Genomic DNA, 16,817 nt, shown 5'->3' on the forward strand with positions numbered 1-16,817 from the left:
CAACAAGCCTTTTGTTGCGCTCTCCAGATGGGCCATTTTGGACCAAAATGCGAGGGGGTTGCTGTTCCACTGCGTATACTAACACCATTTGTTACTGCCAGTTATCAGTGTGTGTGTTTCAACCCATATAAGCATTATTTATTGGTTTTACTAGAATTTGCAAGTAGCTTGGTCGTGAATGACTGTGACTAATAGATATGTCTGCCCAGAAATTTTGAGTATTGTCTATCTCTTATGTCCTATACTTAGAACAGTGTTCCAAATACACCCTCCATATAGTAACAAATTATCCGCCTGTCAGCTGACTAGAAAGCAGCAACCGTTTAACCTTTAATTTCACTCATTTAGTTTCCTTTAAGTACAGATAGATGTCTACATTTATTTTTATCTTTGGACAACATTCTGTGGAAATTTGACAAATGAATGAGAAATGAAGTGTCCTGTAGAAAGCGCTGTTAAACCCTGTGGTGTAATAATGCTGCTAGTGTCTGTGTGGAAACTTTTGGCTCATGCGTTATTTTGGGATAAATCTGATTCACTGGCTCCTAATGATGGTGCTCATTATATCCATGAGCTGGTTTGTCCAGTTTTCAATATTTATAATATCTTTTTTTTTTTTAACATCTTTTAAAGTCTTTTTTTAAACACATTTATACAGAAATGTTTTAGTATGGTGATCATGATTTTATCTGCATTTTCTGGCTGAATGAGGTTATCTTTGAACATTGGTGAAATTTGGTGAAGTCTGGCAGTCTGACTCGGACCAACACACCAAGTAGATTAATTCAGAATGACAAATGTGTTAAAATAAGCCGTGTCTGTTTTTGGTGAGGTCATTCATTACCATTTCTAAAAACCAAAAAGTGCCTTTAATTTCTAAAATGTTGTCTAACTGCACTTTCTTTTGCTTAATTCCTCCTCTAACTGATACTTTTTTCATCATTCATCGACTGTTATGTGTAAAACTTGCTGAAATGTCATTGTTGCTCTTATAGTTGTGTAAATTGCTTCCTTGTCCTCTTTGTAAGTCGTTTTGGATAAAAGCGTCTGCTAAATGACTAAATGTAAAAATTTGTACACGATGTATTAATCCAAACGAATGCATATTTCATGATTCAGGTTGTGATTTTTATTATGAGACCTGAATCTCTGCTCTGTGAACTTGTATTGTTGAAAAATCAGCTGTGGAGGTTAACAAAGTGACGTTTATTGACATTTTAGTTGTTTGAAAAGATATGCTGTATGAGAAAGAATGGTAATACTTTACAATTCAGGGCATAGTTAATGTTAGTTAATGGATTTACTATTACTACTAATACTACTACTAATACTAATTCTCATAATAATAATACATTTGAGTTATTATGTAATTTTTCTCAGACTCAAAGTGAGACTCAACGCACAATAAAACATGAAATACAAATAATACAGTTAAAAAAGAAATCCTCCAAAGTTATAAGCGATACTAAAAAGGTGAGTTTTAAGAAGATGAAAAGTTACTAACATGAACAAACAATGTATTATACATTTACTGCAGTGTTTATTCATGGTCATTATCATTAGTAAATGAAAATACAGTTGTTCATTGGTAGTTGATGTTAACCCCCAGTCTAAGCACAACGTTAATGCATTTCTAAATGTTAAAACTATGATGTTGAACGGTTAATACAAGCATTGATCGTCGTTTGTAAATATTATTTACTTAATATATTATTTTAATATTTTCTAACAGTAACTACATGTCTTGTATTGTAAAGTGTTGCTGGTATAACATATAAAGAATGAGGACAAATAAAATAGAAATAGAATAGACAAATAACCAGTGCTGGCAGGTTATTACTGGGTTTTTGTACCATAATTTACAACACCAACTAAGACCAACCGAGTTTATCACTTCAAACCAATAAAAATACTAATAAAAGTGACTATTTACAAACATTTCAACATTAAATGTTGTTGGAGGAAAGAGCAAAGCCCCATACATAACCAAAACATTCAAATATTTTTATTTAATTATTTTTAGGGATGTTTCCCAGAGATGGGTTGCAGCTGGAAGGGCATCTGCTGCGTAAAATGCTTGCTGGATAATTTGGCGGTTCATTCCGCTGTGGCGACCCCGGATTAATAAAGGGACTAAGCTGAAAAGAAAATGAATGAATGAATGAATGAGTTATAATGTAATCTTTCTCAGACTCAAAGTGCTAACAAGAGCATCAACACACAATAAAACATGAAATACAAAAAATACAGAAAAGAAAACCCTCGAAAGTTATAAGCGATACCAAAAAGGTGAGTTTTAAGAAGATGAAAAGTTACTAACATGAACAAACAATGTATTATACATTTACTGCAGTGTTTACAGTTGTTCATTGGTAGTTGATGTTAACCCCCAGTCTATTAACTAACATTAACAAGCACAACGTTTGATTTTAATAATGCATTTCTAAATGTTAAAACTATGATGTTGAACGGTTAATACAAGCATTGATCGTCGTTTGTAAATATTATTTACTTAATATATTATTTTAATATTTTCTAACAGTAACTACATGTCTTGTATTGTAAAGTGTTGCTGGTATAACATATAAAGAATGAGGACAAATAAAATAGAAACAGTGCCGGCAGGTTATTACTGGGTTTTTGTACCATAATTTACAACACCAACTAAGACCAACCGAGTTTATCACTTCAAACCAATAAAAATACTAATAAAAGTGACTATTTACAAACATTTCAACACTAAATGTTGTTGGAGAAAAGAGCAAAGCCCCATACATAACCAAAACATTCAAATAAAACTAATCGCAAAATATCGAATATACAGATATTTTTACTGTGTGAGGACACATGTGAGTTGCTGTGTAGATTTTTTTTATATATATATTATATATATATATATATATATGTATATATATATATATATATATATATATATATATATATATATATATATATATATATATATATATATATATATAATTATTTTAAGGGATGTTTCCCAGAGATGGAAGGGCATCCGCTGCATAAAATGCTTGCTGGATAATTTGGCGGTTCATTCCGCTGTGGCGACCCCGGATTAATAAAGGGACTAAGCTGAAAAGAAAATAATTGAATGAATTATTATTATTATTTTTTTTTTTTACCTTTTATTAGAAAGATCAGTGGAGGATACAGACATGAAAGTATTGGGAGCAGAGAGAGGGGAAGGGTTGGCAAAGGGCCTTGAGTCAGGAATCGAACTTGGGTCACCGTGAGCTCCATGGTGTTATATGTTGGCGCACTTAACCACTAGACTATTGGCACAGACAGAAGGTTTTCCGCTAAATCATCTGTTGAACTGCATCACAATCGTCACAAATACTGCAGAAGACCTATTGGAACCCGAATGGAGCCAAGATTCTCACAGAAATCAGTCAAGTTTGGTGAAGATAAAATCATTGTTTGGAGTTACATTCAGCAAGGGGGCTTGTGAGAGATCTACAGAGTGAATGGCAACATCAACAGCCTGAGGAATCAAGACATTTGTGCTGCCTATTACATTACGAACCACAGGAGAGGGACAATTCTTCTCATACTTCAGCCTCCAAATCAAATCTCCTGAAAGCAAAGAAGGTCAAGGTGCTCCAGGATTGGCCAGCCCCATCACTAGACATGAACATTATTGAGCATGTCTGGGGTAAGATGAAGGAGGAGGCGTTGAAGATGCATCTTGATGAGCTCTGGGAGTCCTGAAAGAAGGCTTTCTTTGCCATTCCAGGTGACTTTATTAATAATTTGAGTCACTGCAGAGATGTATGGATGCAGTCCTCCAAGCTCATGATGGAGTCAGACACAATATTAACTCTGTTTCTACTGCAGCAGGACTTTATATTCTATACTGGACATTATTTCTGTTCAGTGACAAGACTTTTATCCAAGCAAACTCAGACCTTACTGTCCTAATTAAATAATTAAAAATCAAGACATGATCATATTTTATTCTGGCATTTGCCTTTCATATAAACCACTTCTGATACCAAATGATCAACTAGAAATCAAGTTATTATTTGTTGTTCCTAAAACTTGGACAGGTGACAAGACTTTTGTCAGGTGGTGCACTCTAAAATGTTGCTATGTGAAAGAACGTTCAATGCAACACTTTAAAGGGTCACGAAACACCAAAACACATTTTTTGAGCTGTTGACAGTCGTATATGTGTCCCACACTGCTAAAAACACTATTAGGACACCTATATTTCACTAAAAAGTGTAAATTGGTTGTTTTTGCGTTATTTTAAGCAAATTCGTACTTTCGGTTTGAAACAAATTTTTGAAGCTGCGTCACGGTCATGACATAATAGCGTGTATTCCAGCGTGCAGACTGGACGTCTGTGTCAGAGTGTGTCTTATTACGTCTTACAGTGTGATGCATTAATGCATGAGTAAGGCTTGGTTCAAACCAATCAGCGCGCTCTATTGTGCAACTTCATTAATATTCATTACTGTCACATCGTTTAGACGACAGAGACGCCACGTTGTGTTGGCAAAACAAGCGTGAAGTGTTACTTTTATAGTTTGCTGCAGTTAAGTTTTGTTTTCATTTTCTCTCTGTGAGAGCTCAGCTGGAGTCACGTGTGGATTAACAGTGTACGCGATGCTCGACAACAATAACTTGAGGTTAAACATGTTAGCACCACAACCAAACTTTAACCTTGTGTAGGATTTTCGCTGCATTTTGTGACCGGAATAACACACGCGGCTTTCTGACACTACCTGCTGTTGCATCTAAGTTACCGGGAAATGCTGAGGGTTTTTTTTCTCTCATTCACCGTGTGGTATCAAACATTGCATGAAAAATACACGCTTAGAGCAGTTCCTCGAATCAAATATCTTGTTTGTCGCGAGGGACATTAATGAATTCCCTGAATGAAAGAGCCAAACTGCAGTTAAAGTCCAACATTTAATAATTTGGCAAATAATTCAACTACAGATGTCCATGTAAACACAGTCACTTTCTCCCGTGTTTGTGTGTGTGTGTGTGTGTGTGTGTGTTTTTGACTCTGAAACTCGCGCGTGCCCAAATAGACACTCCCACACCATCCCACTTTAGTTCCTCCGTCAGTCCCCCCTAAACAGAGCTGGACACGCCCACTTTTCTGACTTTTTCCAAAGTAGAGGTGTGAAAACACCCTGCTGAAACGAGGGGCTTTCATGGCCCTTTAAGTCTGAAAGCAAATGATCAGTTCTGAAAATGCCCATAAATTCATTGTATTAGTCAGTAGGAATCACGTTCCGTACTTCCAAATAAAATGCTGTGTATTCTTCTGATATATTCACCTGGGGCCTCATGTACGAAGACTTGCGTGGAAATCTTACTAAAACATTGCGTACGCACAAAGCTGTAAATGTGCGTACGCAGAAAAAAATACAGATGTATGAAACACTGCGTACGCCGAATCTCACGCATATTCTTTTGTACATCCGAATGAACGTGAAACTGAGCGCAACATGCACGAGCACAAAACCCCTCCCTGCCTCCTCCCCCGTATGAATATGCTAATGACTCTACTTTGGCAAAACCCAACGAAAAAGCAAAGGCAAAAGCAAGCAAGAAGAGAAACTTTGAACAGAATGTGAATTGGAAGTGCTGCTTTTGGAGGTAGACCGGAGAAAAGCGGTGTTATTTGCAAGTTTGTTCTCCGGAATTAACAACAAAAGAAAAAAATAGAGTGGGAGTGTTTAGCTGATGCGGTTAACACAGTTGGGTCTGAACGTCGCACCGAGTAAATTAAAAAAGAAATAGTGTGGTTTATAGGTGTAAAATATTGCAGAATCTTAACAGTCTCAGTGGTGCAACTCGTAAGACGCATGTCAACATGTTTTGACACATTCGAGCATGAACTCGGTTCGAATCCAGCGTCTGATGAACTCTTTCTTCTTTTTTTTCCCCGCTACATATCAGATTTTGCCAACTATTTATCACGAGAAAGACAAGTTGGAATCATTAATAAGTCTGTGCATCATATTTTATTTGCACATTTATTGAATGGAAATGTTTCTGATTCACGTATGCAAATTCATCTTCAGATAGTGTCTTTATAGCAATGTGCGTGCAGTAGATACCTCAGATTACATTGGGAAAACAGGCGGCCGCTGCAAATTGCGCTTTAATATTTAGCTGGTCAACTGTATGGTATGGAAACCTTATATACCTGCTAGATGAACCCGTCTCATACAGCTGCCATTGCAAGGCTCAGACACTTTGTAGAGAGGAATTTAACACAACTGCCTCTAGGAGTCGCCAATGGAAATAAAACAGACACGCACAAAAAATGTGCATACGCCTGCCAGAAAGCTGCCGTGGAGCTGCGCACATTCCCACGTTCAGTTCATCGTTAGTAAATCCAAACGTGAGCGATTCTGAGCGTGAAACCTGGCGTACGCAAAGTTTTTGTGCGTACGCAGCATTGATACATGAGGCCCCTGAACACTGCTGCCACATTTTATCTGAGCCTACAGTTTCTACTTTACCTTGAGGAGCGCTCTCTATCTTATGTGAGGATAACTGAGCGGAAGGCAGAGGGGATAGCCTCTTTCAGTTGAAAGCAGGTCATTCTGCTCCTTTGGGTGAAGCTCATCCCTGCCTCCTATCCAAGCGTGAACAAATGTGGCATGGAGTAAATTCTTTCTCGGCTTCTTTGTGAAGGAAAAAAAAAAACAGCTTGACCTGGCCGACCTCTCGGTGAGCGGGCATCTGTTTGTCTGTCTTCACTGCTGCTTCAGCTCAGATGTCCTGTCCTGCAGGAGGAAGATAAATGACCATAAGAGTTTAAAGCACTTCCTTACACTTTTCCAATACCTAACGACTAGGGGGGACATCCTAGCTGTATCTGTAAAATGTTTGTTTATCTTTAGTCAATATTGTGTCTTCTAATTTGTAGGCTTGTGTATGTTGTAATGCCTTGTTAGCGTAGCAATTGCTAGCGCCATGTGCTATCTCATGTGCTTCACGTGATTAATACACACACTGTCTGTCATTTATAAGATTCTTTCAAAGTCTGCGCTTCAGAACCAGCAAAACTGAGAATAAATAGGGTACCCTGCTGAAAAATCCAGCTTAAACCAGCTTAGGCTGGTTGGCTGGTTTTAGAGGGGTTTTGGCCATTTCCAGACTGGTTTCCAGCCATTTCCAGCCTGGTCTTAGCTGGTCAGGCTGGAAAATGACCAGCCAAATCCAGCTAAAACCAGCATGACCAGCCTGGTTTAAGTTGGATATAGCTGGTTTTAGCTGGACTCCCAGCTTGGCTAGGCTGGTCAAGCTGGTTTTAGCTGGTCATCTCCCAGCCTGACCAGCTAAGACCAGGCTGGAAATGGCTGGAAACCAGCCTGGAAGTGGCCAAAACCCCTCTAAAACCAGCCTGGTCGACCAGCTAAAACCAGCCAACCAGCCTAGGCTGGTTAAAGCTGGATTTTTTTAGCAGGGATAGAGAGGAAGGAGCTGGATAGCTGGGGAGAGACTGAAAAGAGACAAAAAATTGGGATTCGATTTTCCAAAACAGAGTCCTCAACTGACTGAGAGATTCAACAATGACATGCCACAGCGGAATGAACCGCCAACTTATCCAGCACATTTTTACGCTGCGGATGCCCTTCCAGCCGCAAACCCATCTCTGGGATAGGACGCCGTGTATGAATCCCCATTTTTCCACTCTAAACTGGGTGCTAAATCTAGTCTTGCTGCCTGAGATTGAATGCCTCAAATCTGTTCTCACTGGGCTCTGAATTGATGCATGAGCCTGTCAAACATTCTCGAAGTACTAATCCCCTGCATATTAGGCTTTAAATGATCACTATTTGCCATAACACATACAGTACATCTCAACTGTTTAAACCGTGTCTATTCTAGTGGAATATGTGTGTTTTAACCAAAGTGTAATGCATCTTACAGCTAAAGGCTAAAAGACTTCAGTGCTTCAACTATATTTATATCAAGCTCCGAGAACTTTTTTGTGTGCCTAAAAAAGCTTTGTTTGCTAATGTCTTCCTTATCAGATTAGGTTGTGCAGTGTTTTTGCGTCTTTGAACGTTTCGAGAGGGACAGAGAGCTTTTGGGTTTCATCTAAAGCAGGGGTGGCCAACATTAAAATATATTTTTTTTATTACTTTCTTACTTACATTTATGAACAGAAAAGTTTTTTTTAATATAGACTTTTTAGATTCAAAAAATAACCAAATAAACTCCTATTTCTCATCTCGCGCGCACGGATCTGCTTGGACAAAGCTGGAATACATCATATCCCGTCGGCAGGTCGCATACGGTCTAGTCGCAAGAGTTCAAATATTTCAACGGATCCGCAGCTCAAGTCGGATCCAAATTTTCCGCATACGGAGATGATCGGAACTCCACGCAGCTCCCGGACTGGTTTCCAGTGGAAATGAATGACTTCCGGTCTGTCGTTTGCAGTGTGCAGTGTGTACAATGAAATTCCGACAGTTTAAAACCTTAAAAATCCATTTCAACTCATTACTTGTGTCACTACAACTTTAAAATCCATGATTCCTAATTCCTAATATTATAGTTAAATAACAGACTGTTCCGTTTGTTCGTCATTTAAACTTGCGACAATGTGGTACTTCACTGTTTAATGACGTAAAAGGAAGAGCGTGTGTTGAGACGCCGACACTGTAAACAACAACAACAGAGGAAACATGGGAACAGAGGAAAGTGGTCTGTCGCCCCAATTTGCTCCCACCAGACTGAAGATCTCTCTCGTTACCACAAATTTCTCTAAATGGTGGAGGACCATACCTGTCAACATTGGGATGTTAAAATAAGGGATATGCCCACCATAATAAGGGATTCCTCCGACCACCCCCCACCCACCCTTAAAAAAATCCCCAAATGTCTAAATATGTTCATTTGGAGCTGTTCATTGTGAATAAACAGCTAAATGGTCTGTAAAATGTTTTAAAATTATTATTAACAAAATAAAAATAAATAGTATACATTAGCCGCCAGGCCCGGATTGGCTAATCGGGAGGACCGGGAGAATTCCCGGTGGGCCGGTCCGTTTTTTGGCCGCGAGGGCCGGTGTCCCTAGTTCCAGAATCGGTTGCTCTCAGCAGTCACACTTTTTTAAAATTATTTATTTATTTACTTGACCACAGCCTTCTTATTCATTATTTTACCGCTGCTCTGCACTTTTTATCTATTTTCTCGTAGCCTCGTGAGCAGGATGCAGCCTGCAGGTTAATGATGATATAACTAGATAAGTCACCATTCAACGTACAGCTGTTGTGGTACAGTGGTTAGTACGTTAGATTATGACGCGGCCAACCTGGGTTCGGTCCTTGTCTGAGTAACAATTTTTTTTTTTCATTTTTATTGTTAAGACATAATACTGTAAGGGTTGTTGAACATTTGAAGTTCTAAAAGAGCTGTTTTCTCAAAAATAGACGTGATAGTGTAATTAGAAACTGAATTGGAAATAACCTTATTTTAATATAGTCAGTGGTGAACTGAGGTGGGCCGGTCTGAGGCTTGAAACTCCAGGGCTGAAAAAGAGTCCCACTCCGGCCCTGTTAGCAGCAAATTTATTTGCAAACTGTTCAGCTTATTAAAATTAATAGCTATTATAATGACATAGAATCAAGCTATCAAATCTTATTAGCCGTTTCTTCACTGTATAACACACATTCTGATTAAAGAGCAACGAATGAATCACTCATTTATTTAGATTTTTTTGTTACATTAAATAAGAGGTGTCACTTTAAAAATGCACACATCTAACGTTATAATGAAGGCATTCGACTGCTTTCCTTACTCTTTATGCTCATTTAAGACGAAATTAGTTGTGTTTGGAAGAAACCCCACCAACATCGACATCTTTATATGTTATTATTATTAATTATGTGTGTATGTCTGTTACAACACGCACTCAAAAGCCAGACTTTCTCTCCACTTCAAATCGCGTGTACAGAGTCCGTTTGGGAAACAGCATCTGTTTATCACTATGGAGCGCGTCAGCTGACAGTCATGCACCATTATATGACTGTTTTGAGGATTGTATAGGATGGGCGACGGCACCTGCAATCAAAAGGAAGGGGAATCGCGCCATTTTTTATATTTATTTATAAGTGTTTTCATTCCTAAACAAAGCAAAAGCACAGAAGACTCGCGTTTAAGAGCAAGGAGCGACCCCTGGTGGTTCGGCGGTATGGGTTGCATAGAGGGAGGCTCGGCTGTTCAGAGAAATACGGGAGAAATACGGGAAAATACCTTTACGGGATGATAGCGGAATAGAACTGTAAAATACGGGAGAATCCCGGGAAAAACGAGAGGGTTGACAGGTATGTGGAGGACACCATATATAAACCATAGGCACAAGCTGCGATGACGGCCCTTTCCCTTCTCCTCCTCAAAATCATTTTAAAGTTGGGCGAACTTTGCATGTTTCAAAGAGCTAAAAGCGAGACAGTTTCTTCCATCGTGGCTAGTGTGGCGCAGATGCTAGAACCCGCCTTTACGCAATGTCGTAAATTGTCAAGTCAAGTGTAAACATTTGAATCGAATATGGGCCACAATTATAAGAACGTGTAAACGGACAGGCGAACAATTCCGAGGCAACAAATGGGAATTGGGCATCAAGACCTGACAGTGTAAACATTCTGCATGGCCTCCTTGATCTTTAAGAACAGAGACGATTCTTCTGGACATTGAATGAACTAGTTGATGACATACTGCAACATCTTTCTTTCTCAATTCTTGAGAAATGACCTCTTTCAGATACTGAATAGAGAATTGCATTCATCTTGTCTTTTCAAAACTCCCTAAAATGGTTCTGTTGGGTTGAGGTCTAAGGGCATGCTTAACCTCTACCCTGTTTGTCCTCAGAAATGTGAAGATTTGGCTCATTTGTCATGTTACAGATTGCCTAGTGGCCTAGGGCATAAAGTAAAGGTAGCATCTTCTCTGAAATACAGCTTGCTGACACCTGTATAACTTCTGCAACTCTGCACAAAAACACTCCAAGCTTTACTAGTGCTACTGTGCATTTTCATTGTACTCCTCACCCTTGGGACGCCACACAGTTTGAACCTATCAGAGATTTCAAAAATATTTCTATATGCACACATCTTCTTCACATCCTTTCAAAATAGAGTGCCAGTAGACTTTGTCTACACCACCTGACTAAAGTCTTGTCGCCTATCCAAGTTTAGGAACAACAAATAATAACTTGACTTCTAGTTGATCATTTGATATCAGAAGTGGTTTATATGAAAGGAAAAGGCCTCTAGTTTACACTTATTTTCCCAGAATAAAATATGGTCATGCCTTAATTTTTCATTATTTCATTTGGACAGTAAGGTCTGAGTTTGCCTAGACAAAAGTCTTGTCACTTAACAGAAATACTGTCCAGTTGTTACGATCCTTGATGGCAATTTGTCGAGGGTATTAAAAGGAGTAACATAAAGATGACCAAAGTATAAACTGATGATGAAGAATGGCAAGAGAAAACACCAAACAACAAATTAGCACCGCAAAAGATTTATTGCTCCCAGATTATTTACAATATTTACAAACAAGAAGATAAAGTTGAAAAAACCAAGACAAATAAGAGAGGGAACTGAAGTTTGCGCATACAAATCAAAGGAATAAATATAACAAAACATTCCCTTAATCTCCTCCCCAATCAACTAAATAAGAAAATAACAAAATAAAAAGAAAAGTCTTCAGCGCAAAGCGCCCTGAACTTACTCTAACTTTTAAATAAAAATGCAAAATTAGCGCACTTCGCTAACTAGTGTTTCTATACATCAATAATCCTGCGTGCAAATATGTATGTCACGTCACATACTATGTTGTTCCAGATCTCCCTTGTCAAGTCACAGAAGGTTTTTGAATGGAGCAATAGCGGGCTAGAGATGTAGAAACACACGTCAGAACTCTCAAACAAATCTCACTCAAAGTCAACATCAATAAATCTCAATCAAAGTACACATCAGTAGCAGCGACAGCGCACACGGACACCACCAAACAGACAACACGCCAAAACAACAACAGCTGATCTCTCCCCGTTGCCGCTTCCGTTTTTAAAGGGCTCTGCAACGAACGTGATTGGCGGAGAGAGAGAAGTCGTCATCACACAGTTGATTAGGATTGGCAGTCATGTCAGACAATAGTGCTCCAAAGTAGGCGGTACCTGAGAAAATGACAGGGCCGATACAGGGAGAGAGAGAGATGGAGACAGAAAGAACATACACGCAGCAAAACTGTGCGGTTCATAACACCAGTATAGAATATAAAGTCATGGTCCAGTGGAAGAAGAATGAATATTGTGTCTGACTCCATCATAAGCTTGGAGGACTGCATCCATACATCTCTGACATGACTCAAATTATTAATAAAGTCATCTGGAATGGCAAAGAAAGCCTTCTTGCAGGACTCCCAGGGTTCATCAACATTCTTTAGATGCATCTTCAACGCCTCCTCCTTCATCTTCCCCCATACATGCTCAATAATGTTCATGTCTAGTGACTGGGCTGGCCAATCCTGGAGCACCTTGACCTTCTTTGCTTTCAGGAGCTTTGATGTGGAGGCTGAAGTATGAAAAAGAAGCGCTATCCTGCTGAAGAATTGTCCCTCTCCTGTGGTTTGTGATGTAATGCGCAGCACAAATGTCTTGATTCCTCAGGCTGTTGATGTTGCCATCCACTCTGCAGATCTCTCTCATGTCCCCATACTGAATGTAACTCCATACCATGATTTTTCCTTCACCAAACTTGACTGATTTCTGTGAGAATCTTGGGTCCATGCGGGTTCCAGTAGGTCTTCTGCAGTATATTTTGATGATTGTGATGCAGTTCAACAGATGATTCATCAGAAAGATCTACTTTCTGCCACTTTTCCAAATGATCAACTAGAAGTCAAGTTATCTGTTGCTCTTATAACCGAGATAGACAACAAGACTTTTGCTAAAAGATGAAAACTAAAAAGACTCAACTAATAAATCAATCAGTCTGTAGTGACGAGGCTGTAGAATGCACTTGGTGCTGTGTTGTTAGCATAACACCTAACCTTTTGGGGATCTGGGTTACGAGGTCACCTGCTGGCAGTGTTCATTGCTGACTGTGTTTGTTTGTTTTTTTTAATGTGGACCAAGTCATTTCTGTTAAACTCAACACTCCAGACCATGTTTGTACAAATGTTACTGTCACATAAAAGTTTTCTGATACCATAAATTTGCCAGATTCCACTATATATATGTATATAAATAGCCATCAATTGTCCTCACTGCAAAATCAGAATCCCTTGAAGAGCAGACTGAAGAGAGAGACTGATGCTTTTTAAAATTGACATTTCTAAGCAAATTCTAATGGCTAGTTGTTTCAAACTCTGCTTCATGGACGAAACTGAACGTATAAACATTCATTCATTCATTCATTCATTTGCCTTTGGCTTAGTCTCTATTTCAGAGTTCGCCACAATGGAATGAACCACCAACTATTCCAGCTTATGTTCTACACAGTGGATGCCACCATGTCGCCCCAAAATATGACCATAAAATATATATATAAAAAAAAAAAGAATTGTTTATGGAATAAAATCACTTTCATAAATATTTTGTACGCAAATAAAATTCACACATCTGTAATTATAATATCGTAAAGGAAAACAGAACATACTCATAGTTTTACCAGGGTACAATTTTAAAATCTGCAATTAGAACAGCTACAGATATAACATTTCTTTGTTTGCATATGACTGATTAATTTACGATGGGTGTACTTTACTTTAATAATGTTAACCTGTGAATATAATAATTCATTGATGATTATTAATATTAATTCAATTTGCAGTTTTATAAATTATGTGGGCCAAGCAGTGGCGCGTAGGTAGTGCTGTCGCCTCACAGCAAGAAGGTCAATGGGTCGCTGGTTCGAGCCTTATCTCAGTTGGCGTTTCTGTGTGGAGTTTGCATGTTCTCCCTGCGTTCGTGTGGGTTTCCTCCGGGTGCTCCGGTTTCCCCCACAGTCCAAAGACATGCGGTACAGGTGAATTGGGTAGGCTAAATTGTCCGTAGTGTATGAGTGTGTGTGAGTGTGTGTGTGGATGTTACCCAGAGATGGGTTGTGGCTAGAAGGGCATCCGCTGCGTAAAAACTTGCTGGATAAGTTGGCGGTTCATTCTGCTGTGGCGACCCCGGATTAATAAAGGGACTAAGCCGACAAGAAAATGAATGAATGAATAAATTATGTGTATAAAAAATACAGTTAAATTAAACATTATTAAAGCTACACAAGATTTTGCTATGGTTCTAAAACTTCTGTACATCACTGACCACAGTCACATCCCTTCATTAGACTTGGTTGAATTAAACTGCTTGATTCATACACATAAATAATCACAGAATCGTATTTTTGGGTGAACTATCCCTTTAGCTCTCCTATGTGCATCCAGACCACATTAAACTTCCAGCCGATTTCACTGAGCTCAAACAAATTGACGTTAAAGATTGCTCAGTGAAGGACACAGAGTGTCGGCTCAGCCTTATTCGGTTTGGTGATTTAGAATTTCAGTTCCCTCCATGTGTAACGCATGTCACTGGAGATGAATCGCAGCGGCTGTGGGCTGTGGACAGGGTTAATGTCTACGGGCACAAACCTTTACACTTATTTATTATAAAAGGATGGTTCACTTCAAGAAGAAAAGCTATGCTTGCGTTTGTCTCTCCTTCTTCATTTGACAGCGTTTAGTCTTTCCTTCTTCTGTTTTATTACTGAACCATAACATATTCTGGAAGGACAGTAGGTGATATTGCCAAAGTATTATTGCTAAAGTCATACATTCTTGCCAGTCTTGTTATAGGGATGCTTTGGGCCCAATCCCAATTCTCTTTTTGCATTTACAACAGTGGCCATACTCACCAATGTAAACACACAAAAACAGTCTTAACATTACAGCAGACACTGTGAAAAGCTCATTCCCAGCCACTAGACTTTTCTGACAGGGTATTCCAGTGTCATCGAGTGTCACAAAGTTGTGGGACTGCTATACAGGAGTCATGATTAGGGATTGTAGATTGCAAAATTTACTGTTTTTTTTTAAAAAGCATGACGGTAAAACATGAACGCGGTTATGAATATATTAAAACATGTGTTTGTTTGTTGTAAAAAATCGTAAAAATGACAAAAAAATACAAATTTTTGGATCCCCTTACTTCCGGGTGCAGCTGTTGCTGGGGTATTCTGGGAATTTTTTCTTACCCCCTTAGTTTCAAGTGTGGTCCTCAAAACTCTTCGTTTGAAGTGGTGTATGCCCCTCGCCCTTAGCCCTACGCCTTCAAGCTAAAGAGAATTGGGACACCACTACACCTTCACGGGCACACGCAAAACGAGGGGTAAGGGGAAGGGCTAAGGGGGAGAATTGGGATTGGGCCTTGCTGTAGCAGGAATAGAATTTATTTATCATTGCACGTGAAAGAACAATGAAACTATTGCGCTCTTTCAGTAGTTTTGTTGTACTTTCATGGGCAATGACAAAAAAAGTGGAAACTGAATAGAAAGCAGAAACTTAACTGTAAGGATTATGTATTATTGGAAGTATAAAACCAGATTGGCAAAATTTCTAGCTGTGTAGATTTACCTATTTTATGCACATTTTGAAATATAAAATAAAACTTCATAGAAATGCCAAGATCTGCATAAATTTTAGAAGACAGAAACTTGCACACAAAGGAGTACGATATAGTTTTTAGACGATAAGAAAAAATTAACTACATAGTCATGAATTTATATATATTAATGCTCCATATATATATATATGATTATGTTCTCTTTGACTTTTATGGAAAGAGAGCTTTAATCGCAAATTTGGCATGTTTCTAGGTTTGCACATAAGTCTAATTCACATTTTTGGATTAAAACATAGCTTGTTATGCTATCGATGAATAGACTGAAGCTTGAAGACCAGTCCAGCAGGACAATCACCCCAAAGAATACATTCAAATCCACTTAAGATTGGTTTGAAATATTCTGACGGTTCGGTTCTGTCTCCAGGTTTACATCTCATCAGAAGTATTCATTCATTCATTCATTCATTTTCTACGGCTTCCGGGGCCGGATCGCGAGGGCAACAGTCTTAGGAGAGAACCTAAGACTTCCCTCTCCCCAGACACTTCCTCCAGCTCCTCCGGGGGGATCCCGAGGCGTTCACAGGCTAGCTGAGAGACAAAGTCCGTCCTGCGTGTCCTGGGTCTTTCCAGGAGGCATCCGCAACAGATGCCCGAGCCACCTCAGCTGACTTCTCTCGATGTGGAGGAGCAGCGGCTCTACTCCAAGCTCCTCCTGGGTGACAGAGCTCCTCACCCTGTCTATAATGGTGCGCCCTGCCACCCTGCGAAGAAAACTCGTTTCAGCTGCTTGTGTCCGAGATCTTGTTCTTTCAGTCATGACCCAAAACTCATGACCATAGGTCAGAGTAGGGACGTAGATTGACCTGTAAACCGCAAGCTTTGCCTTTCGGCTTCTCTCTTTCTTTACCACAACGGAAGGGTACATGGACCGCATTACTGCTGCACCAATCCGCCTAACAATCTCACATTCCATCCTTCCCTCACTTGTGAACAAAACCCCAATATACTTGAACTCTTCCACCTGGGGTTAGGACTTTCCTCCAACCTGGAGATGGAAAGCCACCCTTTTTCCGATGGAACACAGTGGAGGTGCTGGTTCTCATCCTAGCCGCCTGGCACTAAGCAGCAAACTGCCCTCCGTGAACTGCCACCTTCTTTTGGTGGAGGGGTTTAAGTGCCTGAGTGATCCTAAGAGCTATGTTGT

General features: G+C 39.3%; 2 long non-coding RNA genes across 2 annotated transcripts in view; both read right to left on the reverse strand.

Annotated features, from left to right (window-relative positions):
- LOC147840047 (uncharacterized) overlaps positions 1–16,817 on the reverse strand; it is a 543,896-nt gene that overhangs the window by 67,865 nt on the left and 459,214 nt on the right. The window lies entirely within an intron of this gene.
- On the reverse strand, positions 4,401–12,048 carry LOC141378395 (uncharacterized). Its single transcript, XR_015513958.1, has 3 exons — positions 11,113–12,048; positions 7,382–11,046; positions 4,401–7,058 (listed from the first exon to the last, which is right to left on the reverse strand). It is a non-coding gene; the product is annotated as an uncharacterized LOC141378395 (long non-coding RNA).

Source organism: Danio rerio, chromosome 17, assembly GCF_052040795.2.
Source record: "Danio rerio strain M-AB ecotype USA chromosome 17, GRCz13ab, whole genome shotgun sequence".
NCBI classification, from domain to species: Eukaryota; Metazoa; Chordata; class Actinopteri; order Cypriniformes; family Danionidae; genus Danio; species Danio rerio.